Genomic DNA, 27403 nt, shown 5'->3' with positions numbered 1-27403 from the left:
AAATTTACTTCAATAACGCTTAAGTGCGCATCAAATTTCGATTAAATTGTAATTTAAAATCTCATGTTCTCTATCGTTTTCACTCTAGAAATTACTCTTAAAAAGTATAGAAATTTTTGGTTGAAATTTTCGATAAAATTTCTGTTTAGTTGGTATTTGCAACAGAATTGTATAAATATATATTTTTACCTAATTTGAAATATAAACACTAATTATTTGAATGCATGATTTCACTTTATATGTATACTAAAATTATTCCATGTAAAATAATAAATTATTTTCAATTCAAGATGAATTAGTAAAATAACTTGATAACTGTAAGTGTATGTTCAAAAGAAATTAATTGTTGATTAAATTTGTAGTCGTTATAACCGAAACTATATACGTTAAATACACAAGTCATTCACACTGTGTAGTTAGATAAGGGAATATAATATGAAATATAATTTGACTTACCAAAAGTATTCAGAGATTTGGTTCAAAAACACCTCTGCAGGGCTAGATGGCCTCCGCAGTAACACTGACTGTTTACGACATCGCTAACTTTATATACTACTCCAAACAATATGTTTTTAAGAGACTGATCAAAAAGTAAATAGACATGCGTTGGATCTAAGACTCAATCTTTAACTTTTTGTTATCATAATCTGTAACATAACATTGTGTTTTATTGTAGGTTACTGTGTTGATTTGTAATTGTTAAGAATTTCATCACTTTTTCTTAATTTACTAAACTAAGTTACTTGATAATAATTGTCTAGTTTTATTTCCAGAAAATATCAAAACACGGTTGTTCAAAATTTATAATGAACCAACTCATAAACTAAAGCTCATAGAAATATTCAAAGTAAATGTATAAAAAATTGAATTTATTCGCTTTTAATTAGGATGTATTCTTTTATTAATAGAAACAGGATGTTTCCGATTTTATTTAAAACATTTTATTATCATATTTAGAAATGCTTATCAGTGGAGGGTTAAGATTAACCCGAACAGGACCTCAGTTATTCAATTCAATATAGAATGGAAATCTGAAGTTGAATATCTAGGAAAAACCCTGAACAATAAACTTCTTTATAAAAATTATATTGAGGTAAAGCTATAAAGGTACTGATGAGGTGCATAATTCTATCCGGAAGGAATCGAAAATACTGCGTTGACTATACAGGTAAAAGAAAGAGACATGACTGGTGGGAAGCTAAGGTTGCATTACAACTTGATGATTTCACTACTCCAAGAAGAGAAATTGCTTTCCTATGTATGGTGTTTCTTCAAATTGTCTTGAAATGTTTGACTGTAAACGTTTTCATTATTATTCTAGGCCCTACACCTCTATCTTCATCGTTGATGATTCACTCGAGTATAGTTCACAGTCATGGGTATTTTGCAAGATGAATCGACTGCAACGTAATAAAGTCAATAAGCTGACAAATCTGGTATCAATAGTTATATTTCTTTCTCATCAAATTCAACTAGCTTTCAAAATCACGTACGCAGATTGCTTCATCTATTTTTTTATATAACTACAATCCTAGGATTTTCCTCCGTGTAAGAGCTTGCAGGTGCAGCTAGTTCCCGAAGAGAAATTTCCTTTTCTGAGTTTTTTCAAATTGTCATGAAATGTTTGACACTAAACGTTTCGGTATTATTCTAGTCACTACACCTCTATCTTCATCGTCTAAATTGTTTTTTTTTTTCGTTTTTATTATTACTTGGTTTTGTAATGAAGAAGTGACACCTCCATACAAACAAATATATAAAAGTTGTCTCATCTGATCTGAATATAGTAATCTAACGGTGTGATGTCTGGAAAATGCTGGATTTGGTAGGATATCACCATGTTAAAATTCCAAAACACATCTAGTTATTTCAATAATTTATCGATATTGGGTTATTTTTCGATTACATACTATGCATATTTTTTACTTTTTATAATGTAACAGTAGTAAAATATTTACACCTTTTAGTTAGGGTTGCCATCTGTCCGGGTTTTCACGAGGTCGTCCTAGTTTAGTGTGCATCCATGGAGCGACCAAGCAAGTCTTAATTTGTAGTCTGGCTTTAAAAATTTGGTAAATATGGAACCAACAATGTTTTCTACAAGCTAATAGAAAATATATACCTAAACATGGTTAGAGTGGGATGCTCTGCATATTTACTGCCAGTAGACGTGGTAACCACCATCTTAAAAATTCATAATTTTTTTGCCACTAACACAATACGAACCAAAGATTTTTAAGGAATTCGTGAAATGGCTTTTGATAAAAAGTTAAAAGAATTACCTCAATAATTGTAAGTATATAATGAACGCAGATCTTTTAAGATTTTTATTTAAAAATTTTATAAAACTGTGTTGAATTGAATATTTTGAAATTTTTATAACAGATTGAAACAATTCGTAACCAACTGTGATAAGATTTTATTTGGTTAAGTACATTTAAAATTATTTTAAAGGATGATTACGAGGATGGTCCAATAAGTACCTGGATTGCAATAGAGATGGCGATAGTTGCTTGAAAAATACCATAGTACACAATCGATACAGCATATGTTTCAAGTTTGAAGTCGCCACATTATTATATATTTGTTTAGCAGCCATCAATGGTGAATTTTCAGTGAATTTGTAAAAATTGGTCATCGTTGTGATACAATACTTTTATTAAACAAACCAATTTAAAAGCTGAACTAGATTTTAGTCTGGGTAGAACTGCTCCTTCGTTATCAATAGTAAAATATTGAGAAGGTAGCCGAGTAAAGACGAGGCCGTACTACCTGCGAAGACCAGTATCCCAGTGTGAGACCAAATGAGGTGACGACTTAAGAAATATTGAAGAAAATCTATAAAGCGGTAGTGGATGATCATCGACTGAAAGTGCGCGAGCTAGCAGACATAGTAGACCTTCCAAAAACAGCGTTGTTGATGTTTCCATCGAGTGTTAGCAATGTTTCACAGAAATAATGGCGAATTTTTGCACCGTTTCATAATAATGGATGAAACTTGGGTCCATCACTTCACACTCGAAACAAACAAAGAGCAATCAAAACAATGGACTGAAAAGGGAGAACCGGTTCCAAAGAAGGCAAAGACCGTTTCTTCTGCAGGCAAAGTAATGGCGTCGGTTTTTTGGGATGCGCGTGGGATGATTTTCATTGACTATCTTGAAAAAGGAAAAACTATCAACGGCGAGTATTATGCGAATTTATTGCAACGTTTGAGCGAATAAAATCAAGCCAAAACGGCCGCATTTGGCTAATAGAAAAGTGTTGTTTCATCAAGCACCAGCATCCGTCATTGCAATGGCCAAAATTGATGAAATAAAGTTTGAATTGCTACGTCATACACCCTATTCGCCAGATTTAGCCCCATCGAACTATTTTCTGTCCCCAGACATGAAATAATGGCTCGGTGGTCAAATATTTTCCAACAATGAAGAGTTAGCTTTGTAACCGTAAATATAAAATATATAATTAAACGTTGATTTTCATTATTTCTATGTGCTTTCCACATTGATGCAATTCTGTTGTGAAAGCTGGAGCTAAAAGAAGATTACGTTGAAAAATAAAAATATTTTTATGTATGTTCTTATGTGTTTTCTTTGGTGGGTTAGGTACTTCTGAGACCATCCTTGTAAATTTAATTTAAGGCCTTAAAGTAAATTTCAACTGTTGACGTGTCCCGATTCTGGGCTTTGAAATCCGAGGTTTCACGCGTCTCGTCATCTTGGTTGGCAAATTTTATGGATGGTAACTCTCGCGGCTCAATAAGGGAATTGGAATTAAATAGCTTTCAAATGAGGGGTCATTTTCCGTATAAAAATATCAACCATTACGTCAGCACATCATCATCGGCGAAATAAATCTTACAGTATTCAAATTATAATTTCTTTTCTAAAATGAGTATAGTTCGGCCGATCACTGTATATCCGCGTTAAAAACAAAACTAAATATTTTTCCAAATAGCCTTAAAGAGGTTTTCTTCGATATTTAAGTGTTATATAATTGAGGTTTGTACTACGTTTCTAAATGCATAACATTAATGTAAACTTAATACTCTATTTCAATTGCGCAACGTTTCTCAAATATTTTTATCTTTTCTAGGGATATATATTATTTAATTAAAACCCAAGTAATTCTTTTATGAATAGAAACAATACGTATCTAACTTAAATTATTTATTTTAACTTATTTGTAAATCTTTATATTTTTTAATGAGGTTGTAGATGTTTGCGTTACCGAAAATTCCATTTTCAGAATTTTAACTTATATATTGATCGAATCTCTTCACAATTAACACACTCTTTTTTTTCCACTTTGCCCTTCGTTTAAGTAAATTTTCAATCGCGAGATATAGTTGGGGAGCTGCCTACATAAAACAGCATCGATAACACGACGTTTGAGCTTGGAAATGGGGGGCCCGTAATTAGTACAACAACAAAGGCATTTCTAGCACTCTATATAGGTCGGATATGAAAATACCCACCGGTTTTCCCGGGCGAAAAAATGGGCTGGAAAACCTCATATGGTACAACAGAAGTTTTGGAGGTCGGAAAAGCCTCGCCAGAAGTGACCGAAAGTGCCGGAAAATTCATCCGAAAAACCCGATATGATACACAATTGAAACCTTGTGGAACGTGTAATAGTGCCAGAAGTTTTACAGGTCGGGAAACCTCCGAAAAAAAGGAAAATTAACGTACTTATGAAAATGAAAAATTTGGGCTGAAATGAAAATTGTTGGCTTCATTGAACTATTTGTTTGCGCTACCCACAGTGAAAAAAAATCGTTAGGAAACGATGAAAACTTGCTGAAATACAATCTTTTTTTCCGCGCGCGTGATTTCATACCGCTTACTCATTTTCGGCCGTTTTATGCCGCCGCCACCGCCAACTTCGCCGCCGCGAAAATGGGCTTCTAACTTTTTTTTGTTAATTCATTTACAGCGCTAATTATTAACAGATTTTCATGAACTTTTTTTTAAAATGTCTGGGAACAGTTGTATCTTTGCGAAAAGTCCTTCAGTAATGTTTATCGGCTTATGGTGCCCAAGAATCTTTGAAGAACGTTGGGGTGAGAGGATGCTCGCTTCTCAGAAAGCAACTTTTAATCGCCGTAGCCTTTCACAGATAGAGAATGACCCTCGCTGTATGACCCAACCCTAAAAATTTTCACCTGAGCAGGTCAACATTTTTGACATGGACCTCGAAGGGAGAGAGAGAGAGCGCGCAGATGCTGTACCACTCCGCTGCTGCCAGTCAGTTTTTCGGATGAATTTTCCCGCACTTTCGGTCGCTTCTGGCGAGGGTTTTCCGACCTGCAAAACTTCTGGCACTATTATACTGCTATTAGTTGAGAGTCCGACTTCACGTTCCACAAGGCTTTACTCGTGTACCATATCGGGTTTTTCGGACGAATTTTCCGGCATTTTCGATCACTTCTGGCGAGGCTTTTCCGATTTTCAAAACTTCTGGCGTTATTACAGCTTTCTTATTTTTTTCCTATCGATGCTGTTTTATGTAGCCAGCTCTGGGACTAATACAATTATGATTTGAATTTTAAGATGTTTGAACACCTCATATGTTTTTCCGTCCTGAAACAGTTCCTTAAAATGGACGTGTTTTTTACTTAATATTCTATTTTGATTAGTATAGCTCTTTTTAGCCATAATATTTGATTAAAATAAGCAGGGAATTCCCACGTGGTTATTTTTGCACAAATACCTACATATTTTTGAGATATTGAGGCTTTTAAATTTAGAACTTGATATATCTCATATATTTAGAATTAATTTCATTTTGAGCGACTTTAATTTATTTTACTGACATATTAAAAATTCATTTTATATTAATGTATTATTCACTTACTAATTATTATTATATATTGAAGGTTGCAATCTACGATTTTAGCTTTTCAATTTTCTGTATAATATTTAATATTGAACCATGTTGCCTTTACTATTAATTTTCCTATTAAATCACAAATTCTATATTCATTGCTCATAGTTGATGCGTAGTAAAATTATCAAGTAATAATTGAATCACTTGGCATATTATACTTGATTGATTGTGCTTTTTATTGTTTGTTCAACACCTGCCAGCAGACGTTGTTATTATCATTCTTAGTATTGTTCAATTTAACAACTTACACTTCCCAGCACTTATATAACTCTTTTTGCTCTATTTCAATCAGATATATGTTTCATCACCCTATATATGGCTCTTAAACAACGAATCACCATGCGCATATGCCTAGTTTGCACTAGGTTGTTGATTCAGACGAGTATAGGTCACAGTCATGGGTATTTTGCAAGATGAATGGACGGAAACACAATAAGGTGACAAATCTGTTATCAATAACCATATTTCTTTTTCATCAAATCCAACTATATTCTTTGTAGCTTTCAAACTCACGTACGTAAATTGTTTCACCTATTTTTTCAAATAACTTTATCCTAGGATTTTCCTCTGGGTAAGAGCTCGACAGTAGCAGCTAGTCTTAGGTGTTTGTCTTACCTATTTGACCTGTGCGCTGCTATAAGACTGAAGCAATACCTGTTTTTTACCTATTCTAATTTTAAAATGCGAATACACGACGAAGGGCTTCCAATTGCAGTAGGGCTCTGTCAACAGTTGAGTAGCTTCAAGCTTGGCTAGTTCATCGGCAATTTTATTATCCCTGAATGTCCATTTTACTCTATTAATTTACTAGCTTAGTGCAAAGTAGGCAAAATAGCTTGTTTGCTGTGGAAAATGATTTAATACCTCATATTTGTTCAGCCAATCAGTTAAACAGATCACACATTATACGATCCGACGTACTACATGTCTTAGGACACCAAATTAATACTACCGTTGGAACGACAAATCTTATTCGCTTTTGTCCACTAACATTACTTTTTTTTGTATACCCACAATTTTGAAGTAATTTCAATTTTCTTGTTTTCATGACGGCATCGAATGTATCAAAAAAGACATTAGCTTAGTTCGTGGGTGAAATTCCGAATTAGTTTAGGGACTGATCGCATGGGCACTTTCAAAATTGTCATTCGGTCCCTAAACTGTTTCGGAATTTAATCCATGAACAGAGCTATTAGCTACAAAGTTTGTATTTTTTTGTTAGAGCAAGAACAGTTCAAAAAATTATGCAAAAATTGGTTATAAAAACGGCAACTGTATTTTCATATGAAATTACTACGTGAACTAGTACTAATGAACGAAATGAGCAGCTTGAGCATCCATGGATACAAGTTAATAACAAAAAACCTGTACATTCATTTCGTTTTACTTTATAAATTCATGTCTGGAAGCAGCTCACAAATGTTAATGTATTTTTTCAAGATAGCAAAGAAACATCTTGAATCTTTTATGTTTATTTAGGTATTCGTTACTTTCAGCATCCGACAAACATGTTTTATTAAAATATATTTCTATAGAATCTGATCGAAACTTCTCATTATTTCCAAGGAAATGAGCAATCTTCTAGTTAGAACTTGGTGTCGTATGACCTACAGCACGATAAAGCGTATAAATGCCGGGACATATTTGTCATACACCAATCCAATCCGATTCCGGTCCAATTTTTCTCCAAAGAATGGATCGGTGCTGGGTTGTTTAACTTTAACTTAGTTGTTAATGTGTCCCATAACCGATTTGTAAAGGTTTTTCTAAGACGTTTTAAGAAGGTTGACAAGCCTTTTTGTTTTTTTTTAAAGATTCTGACAGGTACTACGGACAACACTATCCTTTTCCAATATAAGTCGTTAGAAAATGAAATAGACTGAAACATAAAAGTGGCATTTTGATATACGTCGGGCTTAATCATGCCACTGCTTCACATACTCGTCGCTCTATTCGACTTGAAAAAGATTTTGCTACAAAATCACTAACAGTTATCAACATGCTCCTTGTAGCATATTGTAGTCAGTAAAAGTTGTGTAACAAGCTTAACAAATATTTGTGAGTAGTTCTATTTAATCCCAAATTTGATTCAATAATGCCGTGAATGTGGGCTTAGTTATTCGAAATCGTTTGAAAAAATTTGAGTCGTATGTTTTCAAATAGTTTTTTCTATGTCAATATATTTTTCGTGTTGTTCGAACTCAATGTTATTGTGCCATAAATCTTAAATTTTTTAAAACTTATGAAAAATACGCCTGGTTAGGCGTATATTCATATATAGCCTATTGTGCATTTGACGTTTGCCTCTAACGGAGACTTTAATGTGCTAAAGTGAAACATTTTCCACTTTACCTTAAAATTCGAATTAAAAGAACATTTAGGCTAAATGACAATTATGAAACGTACGACTTAATTTAATCGGAACATTAAATTTAAAACTTCCTTTAAATGTATTATGAAACCGGATTATTGTTTAATTATTGTTACAAATTATTTTCTAAATATGACTTAGATAACGATAACTGAGTATGAAGAATAAACAGCAAAAACTCCACTCTATTCAAAATTTTGTTCTTGTTTTTCTAGAAAAGCTCATAAGACAAAGGTGTTAAACAGCACTAAAAGCTAGTGGCGCCTTTTTGATAAACAGGAGCAATCAACTTCGGATACGGAGCTTATTCTACTCGCAACCATCGACGTTATGAATAATTCCCCCGAACCTGACACCTATCGTCTCATCAATCATAGTTCCGGTTTGTCGTACCCAGTGATAAAAACTAGTGAAGACGATGAAAGGACTGATAAAGATAATAAAAAGGGTGTGGGGGGATCGTTCAATTAGGTGAGTTAGTAGTAAACTCCCCTAAGAGATAAGTAGCCTGTTTCCCCTCACATGGTTGAGAATTGCCTTAGCAATAAACAGCTTATTTAGAAAATAGGGAATACTTTGAGAGCTGAGAAAGTATTTACAGGAGCCGTACAAGGATCAATTCTAAGACTTTAACGATATTCTCAGACAGATCCTATCTCATAGGCTATGCCAATGACACAGCTATCTTTATCACTGGAAGGAACAAAGAGGAGATCTAAAATAATCTGACCAGCGCTAAGCGGATTTTGAAAAGATGTCTTGATGAACATGGACTATCACTAACGGCGGAAAAAGAGCGATTTGACCAAGAAACAAAAGGCAAAATTTGACAATATTCAAGCGATAAAAATTGAAAAGCATCGAGACCCTAAACTCGATAATGAGTTTTGGAGAACATATAAAAAATGGAGCAGATAAAGCATCAACCGTCACACAATTGCTTAGTCGACTATTGAGACCTATCAGGAGTACGACTGTTATCAAGAGGAGAATGTTGATGTCAGTCGCATATTCCATACCTTATGTACGAGCTAGAGGTATGGGGAGAGACTATGCAGAAAGGTATCCATCGCTAAAGAATAGCTAATATGTGACGATAAGCTGCTCGTGGACTATGCAGTGCATATGAACGGGAAATCAAATGTCAAATGTTGAATAGGGATAAGTGACGAGGAGTACTTTAGATAGCATTTGTTTAAGCGAAGAAAAGTATAAAGCCTGATTTGTCTCGCTTGTGGTAAAGCTACGGACAATGCAAAACATAAATTCTTCATATGCAATCTTTGGAATACAGCAAAAAAAGATCACTCTCTAGAATATCGTAGAGGTCATGTCCCGAAAGAATTGGGATGCCGTAGCTGTGTTTGTAGAAATAATTTTACGGACGAAGAAACGGGAAAATTTGGTCGATGACCAAATCACGTGAAGCAATAGCTCAAGAAATCAAAGAATGAGGAATAAATAGAGCAAACGCAAATAGAGCGAAGAACAGCCATACTAAGGAATGCTGAAAGAGAGAGAGAGCGATTCGTTGTAAAATTTTTAGGTAGGATAAGGGAAATTTTTCATAGAAGAAAGGTTTTTTGGTGTTGCCTTTGATATAGGGTTTGCTCCTGTACAGGGCTGATGTTGTGAAGATTGGGTGGGGTTGTGCTTGCCGTCATGGCTGGAAAGGAGGAAAATCGAACAACCATTGGCCAGAAGAAACGAAAATAGAGCTCTGGTGTGAGTAAAAGTGGCTCTTCTCGATTTGGGAATATATTTTTTTTGTATTTCTTTGTCTTTTTTTTTGTTTTTTTTTCTTGAGAGCGGACGGGTACAGCTGCGGCTGCATTATTCCCTATCGTCAGCTATTTTGCTCGAGAACCGGTTTACCAAGTTACGGGGAAACAGCAACACCGACGATCAACGAAGTGTATGTAATAGGGTTTTATCTGATGGATAAAAGAGAATTATTTATGAAGTTGAGGTGGATTTCAGGGAGGAAGGGATGCTAAAGTGAGTGAGCTTAAATAGGAAGGATTTTAGTCGGCCGCAGACACCAGTCGGTCTCGTATGACTGATGGTACGGACGCGATTTTCTTCACAATTTTTTAAATCACTACCGCGTAGGCCAAACAACATTATTAGGTGTTGGCTACGTTCTCATGGCTATACATAATGGCAGATTTATTGGAACGTAAAGGTAGATAGGGGATGCTGTGGTTTTAAATAATTTTTTTAAAATGGATCTTATTCCTTATAACCGAGATAAGGTTTATTTAATTTATAAATTCAATAACCTGTTATTTCTCATTGCTGGGATCGAAATAATTTCTATTCAGGAAATTTAAATATCATTACACGGAAATATAAATTTAAAGGTCATATTTCAAATTCTGCTACAGCATTGAGGAAATTTATTTATTTCCAAATTTTTCATTGTCAGCAATATTCTTATTATATCTTACCTTGATAAATTTATTGATAAATCAGGAACAATATATAATTGAGTAACACGAAAATAATCAAAATTTCGAAGTATTATCGTTACCATCAGTATTAATAATTACCTAATAATGGAGCCACTTGTTACACGTATGGCAACAGGATGAATAGTTTAGTCGGAAGACACCTCACATCGGTGATGGAATCTGATTGGGCGACACTTATCGATATCACAGTAATCTCAATCTGTTCAGAGTCACAACGGTCGAAACGGGGTGTTCTAGGCTTGTGCTGGAGTGCAAAAAACTTTTATGTGAACTATGACTGGCTTTTTAAGCGAATACGTTTATCGTAGACGCAATCGCCAAGTTAAAAGCATTACGGAGGAAGGAAAACAACTGTAGGACACGTCCTATCAGAAATTTTTCCAAGTGATGATCTAAGATTCAAATCTAGGTGCCTGATAAGCTATTCAAACGACATCGGCCTTTGGTAGTTTTAAATAGGGCGCGACCCGCCTATCAAAAGGCGATAGTCACTAACAATTGAATGCATATATATTATTTTCTGAAACTTTAGTTAATTCTTCTTGATAAGTCAGTCGGAATATTTGATATATGTTCAAGAGTCTCCTCCTAATTGTTCTTTAGAACGATGTTCTTAAAAATAGCATTAATACAAACTGTAAATAATGGTCCAGCAAAAAATAGTTTATCTGAATTATTCTTTCCCAATGCCGCTTTATATGGAGCAAGACAACGTGAAATACCAAAATATTGCGTATGATGAATCTCGCTCTTTATTTGAAATTATGCAAGAGGCTCTTGATTTTGCATCATAGCCATCAAAACTAGCACTTTTCTCTTCTGTGTGGTTGTCAACCTACCAAAATTTAACAAATTCAGAACCCCGAATCATCAAAAAAGTTAGATTTACCACAGACGTCTAAAACGTTTCAATAAATCAGCTTATCTGACAGTGAATTGGTGATTTTTCTTAGAAGTTTCAGCTAGCAGACAATAAAATACCAAATTTATACAGCGAGATCTTTCATGAATAGATTAGTTGTTCTTCATCTTCACATGCTCGTGATCAAGATACATTGCATTTTACATCGCACGTTGTTATCTTGCTCAATGCCAAGCTTTAGTAATATTGTGTGGAAATCTCTAATAAATCGCTACGCAAGTTTTACAAATCTAGCGAAAAAATACCTCTGTTAATATTTCTCCACAGATTACTTCATACACAATTAACACATTCTTATTGGTTTAACAATGACGAAGAATCAAAGTGTTATATGTGTTATAAGAAGTAGTATTGAACATTTAATGAGAAAAAATAGCTTCTCTGTGGAATAACCGATTACAAACTAATTGTAAAATATTTGAATTAAAACAGTATTTTTAATGGATTATGAACATATGAGTATAAGCTAAGTTTTTGCAATTTGGGAAACACAAGTAAGTACCGTACTTAACAACGCTGGGTTAAGAATGCACTCGGACTACATAATTAGGTCAAACTTGCGGTGACTCTGGAGTGCACGACAATGAATTAGCTATGAATAGAGATAGGAATAATGCCCTTCATTTTTCCAAAACGATTTTTTGGCTTCCTAAACAGCCACCAAGTGATGGTAGTTGAGAAATGGGAATAAAAGAGGAAGATCAGAACCTATCTTCTGATTTAAAGACAGTCATTCACTCCTCTTTATTCGCGTAGCTAGATCTATCACTCAGGTTGATCAATCAACCTTCAAGTTGATGGTAGTTGAGGAATGGGAACAAAAGATTAGAGCCTGACAAATGGTCGACAGATAAAGACATACTCTATAAACTGGTCCAAAGAATCTCTATCTCAGTAAATTATAACTGAAGATAATGACGGGCAAGATCACGGGACATCGCTTCTACCAAGCCTCTGAGACAGCTGAGCATCTGCTTTGCAATTGTGCAGTTCGTAAAACCGGAACAAGTAGAAAACGTATGTGATTTGGTTTTTTTCAGAGCTTTGTATGGCTGGTTTATGGTGATATGAAATTCCATTTACAAGTTTGGGTATTTAACTCTTAATTCATCTTTCTTTCCAAGCTCACACCATATTTCTTTTTCTCGTAATCAAGTTTAAAATCAGAAATAATTTCTTAAACAACCGGTAAAGCCACTTGATATATTATTTAGTAAGGAATTAGTCAGATTCAAAATGTTAAGATAACATTCAGTCTAGTTCATTCAGATTATAGCTGTAATATCATCTTTACACATTTAGTTGTTAGCTACTAGGCTACTCTTTGTACACAGTATAAGCTGTATCGTTCATTGTTTGCTGTGTAAACAAAACTGTCAGGATATTTTTCAAAAATCATTTTGAAATATAAATATGAGTTATGACTTTATAATGTTAATGTCTTGAGGTTCATGAATTAAAAAGTTTACTTAGATTAGAGTGTCATTTCTAAAAATTTAAATATTATTTGTATTATTTATTTTATTATTATTTATTAATAATTGAGACATAAAAACATACAGGAGCACCCAAAAATTTATAGTATAGAAATTTACCTTTGTTTTAATTCCTAATTTGATCACTAGCTGGCTATTATAAAATGTACGTCAGATTATACTTTTATTGTTCAATATTACTAACAGAGAGTGAAAAAACAGCTTTATTATTAATGTCTATCCAATTTGCTACTTCACGTTTCTTTCTTCACGTAATTCTGTTTTCTCTACTCAGCCGTAAATTATTTCATAAATTGGTTAAAAACGTCCTTACAGTCAAATAAATCATGTAATGATGTTAACGGTTAGAAATTGGAAATTTTTGATAACTATAGAGTGTAGAAATAGAATCAATTAAACAATTTTATATTGCATAATATGAGTCTTGTCTAAATTTGAATGAATTCAATTTAACTATAAAAAAAACAACTCTCTGGCGAATTTTGGATTCATTAAGATTCACAGATTCCAAAGACAAATTCCCTATTGAGCCGTGCTACAACAAAATAAAATTTTTAAGGAACTTCATACAGCAACTACCACCATCTCTAGGCCAGGTCAGGTATTTCAGAGACTATCCTCGAATAAATCAAACATGTTCTATATAATAAAAAAGTATTTATCTGATAAATAATTTTTTTCAATTTATAGGAAATACTCTTAGAACGTGAAAAAACAAATTGTGTTTCAAAACATTAAATTGCCCTTGAAATAAAATCTGTATACTATTAAACATGTCAATCGGAACAGTAAAACATTTTTTGTACTTTTCATGTAATTATTATATTCAAATAATCGTTTGAAATTTAAGTAACTAAAATTTAGTGTTAAATTTATACTGATAGAAATGTTACAATATTAAAAAAATTGAGGAATGCATCAGAATCATTATGAATTCATCCTTTAAACTATATACAGGGTGTAAAAGCAAATGGAATAAATACATTCGGTTACGGTTCACACACAAATGAGAAATTTAAAAAAAATTTTTTCTTTCATTCATCTATCTAGGAAAATCTAAATAATTTAGAAAAACAAATGTGTATTGGTACAATCAAGCAAGACTAGAATTTTACACATATGAGGGTGCTTCAAATGTAAACTGGAATTTTTCTACAGAAAAATGTAGATATTATTAAGTTACCGAGTTTTTTTAAATAGTCTCCGTCACATTCTACACACTTCCGTCACCTCTCTAGAAGCTTTCCAATGCCTTTTTCGTAAAAATCTCTCGACTTGTCACTATTGGCATACGAAGGATTCTACCTCCGCGTAGCTTTCGAATCGCAGCGCGCCACGTGTCTCCAAGCCAATTATTTCAAGGTTTCCGTCATGAACCGAGCTTTATGGGGTCTTGCGTTGTCATGCAGCAATATCGCACTACGGATTGGAATATTGCATCAATTTGATGTTTACACAGGTTTCATCGTGTTTTTTAGGAGGTTACTATAATATACAGTGAGAAAATCAACCGCAATTACTTCTCCCAGAACACGGTACACCACATCTTCTCTGCTAACAGTGTAACCTTCTTTTTAACGCGCTTTCGTCTTTCTTCCTCCAGTCCATAGACACGTGTTAATTCTGCGGAATATATTGGTGTGCCAAAGTCCCGTCTGTGGTGAATATTCGGTGCAATAAATTTTCTCCTCTTTCTTTCTGCTCAAAATTCAGAAGTTTTGGTTAGGTTATGAATTATTTGCTCAATACTACCCACACTGATACCCGATTCTTCAGACATATCGTGTACAGTACGGCGTCGATATTCCATAATGAGTTTTTCTACAGCGCTGATGTTCTCATCGGTATCACTTGTTATGGGGTGCCGCGTATGTGGCAAGTATGCCACTTCTGTGCCTTTTCGGAAAACGGACCGCCATTCATATACATGAGTCTTGGAGAGGCACTTATCCCTGAATTTCTCAAATAATTTTCAATGAATTTCCGCGGATTTTACATTATCTTAGAACAAAAATGAATAATGAGGTGTTGCGCAACGGTCGCTGGTACATATATTTATATATTTGAACCACCCTCGTACATAAATGGAAACAATGGAGGAATGGTATATTTATATAACTGAAGGAGCATTTTCAGAATCTTAGCACAATTAAAACACCGCAGATTCTTAGTTGCACCAACTTGTATTTATTTATAGTATTGTAGTAATTTACTTCACCCCAAATAAACAACTTTTTTCTATTGTTGTTGATACTATTACTTTCATTATAAGAGAGATATTTCTGTGATTAGTTTCATGCAGTACAGCTTAATTAATACTACAGTTCAATGAATTCTGCAATATGGAAAATATGTCCTAAAAATGTACTGTTGTTTATATCTGTAATAAATTATAGATAATTACACGTTATAAATCCGTATTAGTTATTGTTGTCTTAACGTAAATATATTTCGATAATGACGTATTTAAATATCATAATTATTGTGGTTATAAGTAAGCAGAAAAATATTACATTTTCGTCGGTGTTATTATGTGTATATTTGCTGCAAGCGGTTATTTAAAAGAAATAGTGTTATCAAATAACTAAAAATTAAATAGAATTACCCGGAATAAATCAATGAAACAAAATATACATTATTGTACAACAATAACTATTATAAACTTCTACGTAACTATCAGCGCCTCGACGGATGAATTTGGAATTAATACAAAATATTAACAAACAGCACTGAAGTTTTGTAGGGGCCATGAATGGATCAAAACGTAGAAATTAGGGCTAAAATATTTAAAGAACTGTGTTTTCCTACTTGATGAATTAAAATGAAACCGTTCTTAGTTTATTTGAATTTGTAAAGATAAAGGCATCAACAAGAAACACAAATAATCTGGTTGAAGGCGAAGAAAAAATCTCAATGCTTTCTCAAGTTCTCGTTACTTAATAACTAGTGCCATCAATGCTGAATCCTATCAGATAACTAGATCCTTTGCTCCTAAAAACTTTTTGTTTCTTTGTCTATTGAACTTCACATTATCAAATAAATAATTCATTGTAATTCACCTTTATGGAAATATTGGACTTATATATAACAAAATAACGATTTTGAGTAAAATTGAATCAAATTTGAAAGGTTCTGAAGGCAGTGCACACTACGAAGCAACGAACTTTCGTATTGAATAATTTCACAACTGTAGAAACACTACAAAATATCAAACCAATTAGATTCAATCAAAATTCACTTCAAATATTATATTAATAATAATACTAATTTACTAGCTTTCACTTGTTTAGATTTTTACCGTCAGACGGCGTATGGGTTGTCAGAAGATTTGAAGAGGGCATCGCGTTCAAAGTCCCTTCCCAAACAATACACTGACACCGAGAAATAATACATTCATTTTAATATTTCTCAATTCTCACACATTATCCGGAATAGACTCCACACTCGCCGCGAATTCTTGTATCTCCTCTCAATAGAAAATGGGTGATAATATTAGCTTTTAAAAATAACGGCCGAAGTCATAACAAGCGATAGTTTTTATTCTATGGTAATCAGAGCTATCTATGTTATGTAACTACTATATATCAGCTCACCGCTTGTGGTGTTTCAAAGTTATCAGTATATGTATACCCGTACCGTCATGCAGTTACTTTTATACAATCTGTTTCGTCTCCTTGTAAATTTGCATGTTACATATCGTGTTAAACTAATATTGTACACTTTTTGTATGCTCACTGGTGAAAAATCCTGTTAACAAATTTGTTTTTTTCCATAGAATATTCACAGTATATTAATTTCTATTGACTTTGACAACTGAATCTATCACATTATTGTAAATGGAAAAACAAAATAATTTTCAGTAGTGTTACATACTTAGTTTAGCTACGGTGATATTTCTGATGTCTTTTGTCAAAATTTCAAATACATCGGACAGATAGTTTAATTATGATACACGTATAAAGATAAATATTTTCGTTTTTGCGTAGATATGTAGCGAAAAAATTTCTAATATTAAACATTATTTTTTACGTGGGAAAACAATTTAAGAAATCGAGGTAAAACTACATATATAAATATTATTCTGAAAGGATATAAAATTGCATCCCAAACTGGTACGCAATATTTAAAACGCGATTACTTAATGCTTTTAAAAACTCGCTCGCATTATAATTCAAACAAATCTTTATACAGGGTGAGTCATGAGGAAATTTATATACTTTTACCACATATAGATCCCTCTTTATTAAGGGTGATTTGGGAAATTGACCATAAATTTTAATTGGTTATAATATTTACACAGCTCATTTCATTTTTCAATTTTTTTCCAATGCAGTACACCACTATCAAGCATTTGATTGGTATTAGCTAAACTTAGAAATTCCACGACCGGCCCTCACCAAAGAAGACTTCCAGCACTGTTTCGATCAATGGAAAAAACGTATGGAAAAGTGTGTGGCGAGGGGAGGGGAGTATTCGAATATTGAATAATTTTTATAATAAAACCCTTTTCCGTAACCAGTCTTATTTAATAACCAGATCTCGTATGTATGAATGTATAAATTCAATTACATCTTTACCGTCACTTTGTATTATCTCTAGGGCAGAATCAAATGTTTTAAACTTTAAAATTTTTAAACAAAAATAGCATTGGTGCATTATTTTCGGGCAAAAAAAATTAAATTGGTCGAAAATTTAAACCTCATGTATGTTTTGATAGATGTTAATTGTAAATGATTGTATCAATTGTATCAACCAAAAATGACCAGCATCTGTAAAAAGTTTTATAATCAAGATTGGTGTTGACCGTTTGACGTTTCTTGATATTTTATACCCAATACAAGTGTAAATTTAGCCATCGCAGCACGTACCATCAAATCAAACAACTTCGCTGCCAAAGAAATCCTTCTCATCCCCTGGGTAAACAAGATACGGCCCCTCGGCTCAAAACCCAAGAGGAAACTCCCTTATCCACCCATTCGGCTGCTAGCAACAGCGTAAGATGACCTCCCTGAAATCTACCTTAACATCTTAATAATTCTCCCATATCCATCAAATAAAACCCTACCTCCCACACCTAGCCTACACACACCTCTTCTAGAAAAGTTATTAAACACAAGCCTACGCAATCACACACACAACCCCAGCCCTGCAGAGGAGCAATTCCTATATCAGGGCCCACTCCAACAAATCTTCCTCCTATAAAAATTTTCCTGATCCTACCAAATTCTAACCAACGAATCTCTCTGTCTCTCTCTCTCTCCATTATAGTTATTAACATTATTAACAGTTATTTTAGTGTACAAGATTACATAACACATCACTACATGTGACTAAGGAAAATACATTTTTTTACCAAAAATCGATTTTATTTATAAATGTAATCTCCTTCAAGAGCAATACAATCATTTCAACGCTTCTCTAACTTCTCGATGACGTTCTTGTTGAAGGATTTGTCTTTTCCCTCAAAATAGGCTTCAGTTTCAGCAATCGCTTTTTCATTTGAGCTGAATTTTTTATTCCGAGCATTTTTTTGAGATCAGCGAATAGTCAGATCGGGACTATACGGTGGATGAGGAAGCAATTCAAAGTATAAATCGTCCAATTTAACCATAGTTGCTATCGTCTTGTGATTCAATGCATTGTCTTAGTGAAACAATGGTTTTTTCTTCGACATATGAAGCCGTTTTTCCTTGATTTTTGCATTCAAACGATCCAAAAATTCTATGTAGCATTCGCTATTGATTACCTCTTCTTTTTGGAGATATTTGATGAACAATATTCCATGCACATCCCAAAATACTGGAGCCATAACCTTCCTAGTTGAATGTTGTGTCTTTGGACGCTAAGGACGTGGTTCACCGGCTGCACTCCGTCTACATCTGACTACATCCTGGAGATGGAATCCATAGGTTAGATTTTTGTAGATGGATTAACAATCATAGATCAACAGTGAACAATACACTATTCACAGATGAAGCTTGCAAGAAACGGGATAAAAGATTCCTATAATTCCCCATGCTATTCGAGAATGTCTTTTCCAGTTAAGGTTTTCGGTTAACGTATGGATTGGTGTCACTAATAACCCATTAGTAGGTCTTCACTTTTTTGATGGTAAAAGAACAGGTCGATTTGGACTTTCTAGAAAATATTTTAACAATGTTTTGTGATACCGAAGGTGTAATCTCTATTGAATATGTCGAAAAACGTAATAGGCCGATTTTATGTTGACTTGCTGACACGGTTAATGAAACCGAGGAAAAGTTACGTGAATATTATCCTCAAAGTGTTTCGTGGAAGTACGTGAAATAGTTAATGAAGTCAATATTTCATTCAAACCGGTATGTAATATGTTATATGAAAGTTTACATATACAAATCTACCTGAAATGTGATTACTTAATACCTATAAAAAGCTCGTTTGCATTTTAATCAAAACGTAATCCAAGTAAATTTTTCCGTTATATTTCTAAAACTGATGAAACGTGTATTGTTAAGACATTATTAGACACAAAAGTTTAAAGCACCCGTAAAAAGTGAAATTGAAAAGAGAGGTTGATTCGACCGGAGTCGTGTTGCATTATGAAGATGTACTTCCAAATGGTGGAGCTATCAATGCCGAGATATATGGAGGGCAGCTGATATGAATGTATCCAGATATTGTCATCCAGTAGCGGATTCTCTTACAAGACAATGTTAAACCATATACTGCGAAAGTTGCGCGGAAGATCGATGAACCTGGTGGTATTGAACTCCTACCAAATCCAGAATTTCGTCTGGATCTTGCACCGTTAGATTACTATTTATTCAAATTCATGGCGAATTTCTTGCTTGGGAAAAATTTAAATCCAAAGATGTTGTAAATGCAGTGTGATAAGTTTTGGCATCCAAGCGTAAAGAATGGTTTTCAGAAAGTCAGAAATAGCTTGCTAAAAGCTAGGACCATAGAATACGATGGGCTATAATTTAAACCGACAATATTTATGAGACATTCATACCAGAATAATGAAGAGGTGATGGCAGAGACAAAGACGTATTTTTCATAACAACAGATTATTTTCGGATGGTTTGAAGCAATTGGAAACTCGTTGGACTTGTGTTCAGTTAAAAAAAAGATTATATTTAGAAATTAAATATTTTTTATAATAAAATAATTTTTTCATTGAAGAGTTACTCTTCTTTTGTAAGCCCCTTCGTAAGTAGGGTGATATTTATTTACTTTATATTGATTTAAATTTTAGTCTAGTGAACTATAAGTTGTTTATTGAGGAACCTTAAACTATAAATTTGATATAATGATGAACTGTTGATAGTAAAATGGGCGAATAATAATAATGTCCTTGTAACAGAATTGAGATAAAGAATATAAGTAAATGTTGAAGAAAACAAAAGGCACTGGCGTATTATTCCAACAAAGATCTTTTTGCCATAGGCTAAGCGTCACCTTGTATTTTATATTGGATAATTCATTATTTAATTTCACTTTGTTCTACATCACCAAGAAATAGAAATAATTATCTATGAAAATACCGTTTATTTATTATGTCTAAATACAAAATCTAAATATTTACACGTCTTAAGAAAATTATTACGCAGTTAAAAATACAATTAGAAAATACGTTTTAAAAAAATCTGAATACACTATACATAAAACAGTTTGTAAATTAAATTTAGTTTGTATTTCTTATAATATATAAAACTATTTCAATTATTGAATATAAGTTAAATTACTAACTAAACAGATGTTGATACTTTTTTTGAGGTGTATCAGCTCTAAGCGCATTAAAAGAGACCACAACAAAAGTTTTGAAGAAAAAATAGCAAACATTAGATAGAACCTCTTACATAAGGACTACGTGCAAAGTAGGCTTGGCTGGATAAACATTATTCGAAATTTGCCCCAGGAGAATTAACCGTTGAGAAGTGATTTGATAAGTTTGCACTTGGCGAAAAAACCATCGCAGTGGTCGGCTCAAAAGGGGGTGGTCACCGATAAAAACTTCAAAAAGTCCACAATATAATTTAGGATAACAGTATAGTGAAGCTGACTAGGATAGCAGAGACCCTAAAGATATCAAAGGAACGTGTTGGACATATCGTGAATGAATATTAATGAATCTAAGCTGTGTATGGAGCGGCTCAGTCGTGATAAACCCGAATATTTACGTCGATATGTGCCAATGGATTAAGCATAATTTTACACTGGAGTTTAATCGACAGTCAGTCGAGTGGACTGCACGTGATCAACAGACTCCAGAGCGTAGAAAGACGGAATGTCAGCTGACAAGATTATAGCATCAGTATTTTTAGATGCGCATGGTATATTATTGATAGACTAACTTAAAAAGGGAAAAACTATGAACAACAATTATAGCTTAGCGTTATTAGAGCGTTTGAAGAACGAAATCGCCCCATTTAGAGAAGATGAAAAAAGTGTGTCACAAATCAATGAAAACGATGGCAAAATTGCATGAATTGGATTCGCATCCACCGTATTCTTAAAATCTGACCACCAGCGACTCTTTCCTCTTTTTAGACTTCAAGAGGATTGGTCACTAGACAGACATTTTGCACCGTTGAAAGTGAAGCCTATTTTAAGACTAAAGACAAATTGTCCTATAAAAATGGTTTCGAAAGATTGTATGATCGTTATATACAAAACTATAGTAAATAATACAATCCAATTATATATGTGAAAAAAATATTTTTTCTATGACAACCTATGAACTTTAAAAGTGTCAACAAAAAAAATTTAGAAACTATGATTCTGTTTTTGGAGAATCAGGTGCATGAAGATTTTTACAGAAATCTATGAAAATCAGTTTTCCGTTGTATATGGTGTTGCCAGTGGTGGATTCACCTGGGTGAAGTAGGTTGAGGCCTGGGGCGGCGAATTTGAAGGCCGGTAAATTGTGTTACATATATTTCGATTAAAACATTAGAAAAAAATATTATTTATACGGAGAAGTCGAGTTTTGAAATTTTTACAGAAATAAATTATATAAATGTTCAATAGTTTTAAAACATTTTTCCTTATTTTGAAAGTATCACATGACTGAAATTTTCTTTGCTTGAAATAATGTTTTTGACTATCATTTACATGAAAATAATTAAGAATCTTATAGAAACTTAACTTCTCAAATTAAGTTGAAATTTTATTGCTGAAAAATGTTATTTAAATAATTTCATAGGTCAAAAGAACAAAGCATCAGCATAGATAGTGATGCTAATAGTATACAAAATCTATTCAGTAGACGGTCAATGAATCAACCAAAATTGTAGACACCTTTTGTTTTTTTTTTTGTTCATTTGTCAAATCCAAATCCAACTTTCACAATAGTATGTGTAAAATTTCATGACATTTCGATTAATCAGAAAAGAGTTTTAGCCATTTAAGTAAAGCTACTTTTGTTATATTGAAAACAATGGATCCAAAAATACAGTACAAGCTCAGCAATGGCTTCAAAAAGTCCATCGAAAACAACCATTTCTTATTGATTTGCTGAATTTAAACGTGGTCGTACAGACACCGATGATGGTGAACGTTCTGGTCGTCCAATTGAGGTAATTACTCCAGAAAACGTTAAAAAAGTTGATTATATTTAATCATAAATTGCGTGAGGTAGCTGAGACCGTAAAGATATCAGATAATACTGTGTTTACAATTATGCATGAACATTTAACCATGCGAAAGCTTTTTTCAAAGTGGGTGCCGCTCAACTCACAGTTGATCAAAGACAACTATGTGTTGATGATTCAAAGCAGTGTTTGGCCACATTCACACGTAATTTTTTGCATTGATATGTGACAATGGATGAAACATTGATCCATCAATTCCCTTCGGGATTAAAACGATCAAAATCTGGTTGGACTGCAGCCGGTGAACCACGTCCGAAGTGTCCAAAAGCACAACAGTCAACAGTCAGCCGGGAAAGTTATGGCTTCAGTATTTTGGGATGCGCATGGAATATTGTTCATCGACTATCTCCAAAAGGAAGACAAAATCAATAGCGGATACTACATAGAGTTGTTGGATCATTTGAATGCAGAAATCGAAGAAAAACGGCCTCATCCTCAGAATAGTCCAGGTCTGGCCCCCCAGTGACCACTGGCTATTCACTGATCTCAAAAAAATGCTGGTCAGTAAGAAATCAGTAAGTAAGAAAAAGCAATTTATTGCTGAAGCTGAAGCCTATTTTCTACAAGCACGGCATCGAGAAGCGTTGGAATGATTGTATTGCTTTTGAAGGAGATTACATTGATGAATAAAATCGATTTTTAGAAAATTACACCCTCTCCTTGCAACTGCGAGCCATTGGGGATGTTAAATCGACAAAAAGATCGGCTTAAATCACGCTCTTCAAAGGGGTTGTAATTCAATATTCATCGAGGCATTAGCCAGGAAGAGTAGTTTTCCCCTTTGAAGAACGGCGAAATACATTTTCGAAATTATTTGAGAGATGAATAGTAGAAATTATTTATTTTATACATTTTGCACACCTCATTTACCATGGAAATCTATATATATTGTATTTATCTACAGTTATGTTTGTCACCTTAATACTTGTTTAATTATCACTATACTCAGTAAATAATATTTGTAGGAGGTTTTTGTGTAAGTCTTCACACAATTTATCAGCAAATGACTTGATACCCTCCGCTACTTCATGCTATAAACAAGACATTTTTACTAGTAGATACATTAAATACATAATTATCCTTTAAATCGTACTGTGATACAGTTCCAATTTAACAATAAGTACCAAGGTGAAATAAAGTCAAAACGTAATTTATTCTTGACGTAGGTACATCCAAAAAACGTTTTCACAATACTAAAGTTAATTGAATAACTAGGACAATAATCAGCAAATTTTACAAATGTCAACTTTAAGTAGTTTACTTGTCAAATTGAAAGTTTTTAACTATTATACAGAAGACTAATGAATACCATAAAAGAATCTGATAGCTAGAAGGTATTGTTTACGTGGGCCAGTCAAATAATACCCAGTACATTACGCATAACGATTTATAGTGAGATAATTTATTTATCGTATGTTTTTTATTTAGGACGAAAGTAACTAATCAAGATAATATTAGATACATCCGGTTGTAGAGGTTAGATATATTGAGGGAGCCTTCTACGTACTCTTTGAAAGACTTAAATAACCTCAACTTCCGCGCACAATATTTTAACGTCCCATAGCCCATTAGTTAACGATATTTGTTATTAACAATTTCGTCATAGAACAATTTGAAAATATATTGTCTTATATATATATATATATATATATATATATATATATATATATATATATATATATATATGAATTATAAATAAGTCTTTGCCAGCTAAAATTTCAAGTTTTTTAACCATCAGTTATTTTGAAAATATATATTTTCATACGATGGATAATTTAATAATAAAACGCTTCTCACTCTTGTAATTTTTCATAAATATTTGTCATTTTCAAGTTGAATAACCAAAGACATGTTTTTAAGAGTAATATTTGAAAAATTTACAAAAAATTTTGACGTTGACTCTGGCCAGTAGTTAATGATCAATTATTATTACATTGCGTTCGTCAGCAACGTTATTCCACAATTCTCAGGAATCAACTCATGATGAATAAATAGACTCCTTCAATGTCCTTCAAAGAAAATAATCATATTTATTGTCCGGTGAGCAGGAAGGTCAATTTTCAGGACAATTATTTCCTCGTCCAGTTCACTTATTTGTATGTTGGCGGTGGTTAAAAAGTTTACATTGACAATAAAATTAGGTGGAGCTCCGTCATGCATAAACAAATGTTCCAATCTCAATCGTAACGGAGAATTGTGAAATAACAAAAACTCACGTTGGAAATTTTTATTTTATGAAGGTTTTCATCTGAATACTGAAGACAGTTTTGCATATTTGTAATATCTCTACGAGTAAAACAAGCCTCATCAATGGAAAGGATTTTTTTTTTCGAAAGTGAATATCCTAATGTAAATAAATCGACAGAAATTCACTCGCTGAACTTAGTCTTGATATGACAACGATTACACTTTTTGAGCATGATATGTCAATATATCAATAGTAGGTAACCAAAATAAATTCTTCATCTCGCACACTCGTTTGAACAAGACGTTCTTTTTTAGCACTATAAAACTTTCATGTTTCTTGAGCTCGTAGTTGAACATCAGAAAATATTTCTCTGACAAAAATCACGAGATTAGGAAATCACCACAAAAGCCTAACACCAATAACACACAATATTTGCTCGCTGAATGAGAATATTTTCCACTTATTACTACATGAACTGAATTGCAAATTGTCGAATTTGATGTATAAATTCATAGCTAGCTCTTGACCTTTCATAACTTTTTAATGATTGAAAACGTGTCTTCGACTTTTTCTTGAAAGTTTTATGAAAAATTATAAGATCCTGAACACAATGTTCAAACTACCACTACACCAACACTCACAATTACACTGTCTGGCGCGCGTAGTGTAAACAGTGTGTTCAGTATGAATATCACCAATGGTTCCAAAAATTTCAACTTCAAATTACAAGATTATAAAAAGGTTGAGAATTAAATTATCTATAGTATGAAAATGCAATTTTTTAAATCAAATAATAGATAAAAAATTTTAATATTAGGTCACCCCCAATTAACCCCCCAGAATGGTTCGATCGCTTACTACTTATCGTTACTTAATGCCCTTAATAGTATTATACAGTATACCAAATTTGGTATTTTAGACCCTATAACTCCTCAGGTATTTAACATAGTAAATTGCCCACAATCGTCATATTTTGGGCTAAACTATACGCCTATGGTTTTTGTTAGTTCTTAACCAAATTATCTTTAAAACTGAGACGCTTATGACTTTAAAAATACAAATTTCTACCAATAAGGAAAATATGGAGGTATCTTTATCATAAGTACAACAGATTGTATATTGTTTGTATCGATAGATTTTCTAAAAAAACTCACCTGATCATTATTTGAAGGGAGAAAAAAGTAATCAAAAATATACTGATGAATAAAGATTCATCAGGTATCGTATCGTCGATCATAGAAAATAAGGATTTCGTAGGAAAAACGTTAAAAATTGCACAGAACTTAATTTTAACACATGGTCGAGCCTTGTTCGATTCAAAAAACACTTAGGAAGCGGTCACTATGTCTCATTGTTGTAACAATGGTTATAAGTTTAAAATGGTTTATCCTATTTGTTAACTATACAAGGTCTTTAAGGCCCCTATTCTTTGTAAATCGTTATTAGCTACTTACTTTTGATAACTGAAAATAGACGTGTAGGTATATAATAATCGTTTTAAAAATTTAATACGTTTTCTTTTTAATTTTTCGGTTTCTTCTTTGTCAAGAATTTACAGTTACTAATTAGGCTAATAGAATAAGTGACAAATGTCAATTATTCTACAATGTATATAGTGGGTTATAAATATTTTGTTTGTTCTATCCCACCCACTACTTCCACTAACATTTGTAATAAAAGAAAATAAATTGAAATTAAAGCTTGGATCGTTACCATCATTTGTTTTCAATGGTTAGCCTGATTTTTTCTACGGCCGTTAGATCTTTGTTTATTACTAATAACTTATAAGATAATACTTTTGTTTCACTAGATAAATTCTTTTCTCAAGTTTCACATCTTACTTTCGTAACAGGGCAAAAAATGTGCTATCAAAGAAGTAAATTCATTTAAAAATATACTTTTTCTACGTCCGTTATAATATTCACGTTTTTTGTCATTCATTTGCATTCATAATGAATGTAATTTCTGAATCGGTCAATAAGCTTGAAAAAAAGTAGCGTAACGGTTTATTTTTTTAGTCTTTTGCGTTAAAAATGTGCCGTAACGTCATTTTTTAACGCAATTATAATAATTATTTTATCAGAATAGTGGGCTGTGACCGTTTTCTTTCTCATGTCAACTCGTTTCTCCGATAAACTGTCACATTTTTATTTCTTGATATTCGTTCAAAAAAATCCCATTTGTGTCTAATTAAAAGAAGTGTAGTATTATTATTAGTGATGGAGAGTGATGGTGAAGAAAGTTTAAACTGCACACCAGAAGATATTGTTGAATCGGCAACTGCAGCGATTATGAATATTCTCCCTGAGAAATCCAGGATACAGTATTTAAAGGAATTCTTTTATGGAGTGGCGAACTAAAAAAGGCATAATCAGCTTCGAAGAAAGAGTGTTTTGAAACGAAATTCAAAATGTGGAAGTCTTCA

At 33.0% G+C, this 27403-nt stretch overlaps 1 protein-coding gene across 2 annotated transcripts in view; it reads right to left on the bottom strand.

The window, feature by feature from the left end:
* Positions 1 to 26343, bottom strand: part of LOC130892271 (synaptic vesicle glycoprotein 2B) — a 60081-nt gene extending 33738 nt beyond the window's left edge. Inside the window, exon 1 of one of the 2 annotated variants that reach the window (XM_057797602.1) lies at positions 26133 to 26343. The gene's annotated coding sequence lies outside the window, so the exon portion shown is untranslated. Of the gene's footprint in view, positions 1 to 456; positions 648 to 26132 lie in introns of those variants that run through there. The other variant, XM_057797687.1, reaches the window with a different exon arrangement.
* Positions 26344 to 27403: the final 1060 nt, after the last annotated feature.

The sequence above is a fragment of the Diorhabda carinulata genome, chromosome 1 (assembly GCF_026250575.1).
Source record: "Diorhabda carinulata isolate Delta chromosome 1, icDioCari1.1, whole genome shotgun sequence".
NCBI lineage: Eukaryota > Metazoa > Arthropoda > Insecta > Coleoptera > Chrysomelidae > Diorhabda > Diorhabda carinulata.
This window is presented reverse-complemented; position numbering and strand designations above follow the sequence as displayed.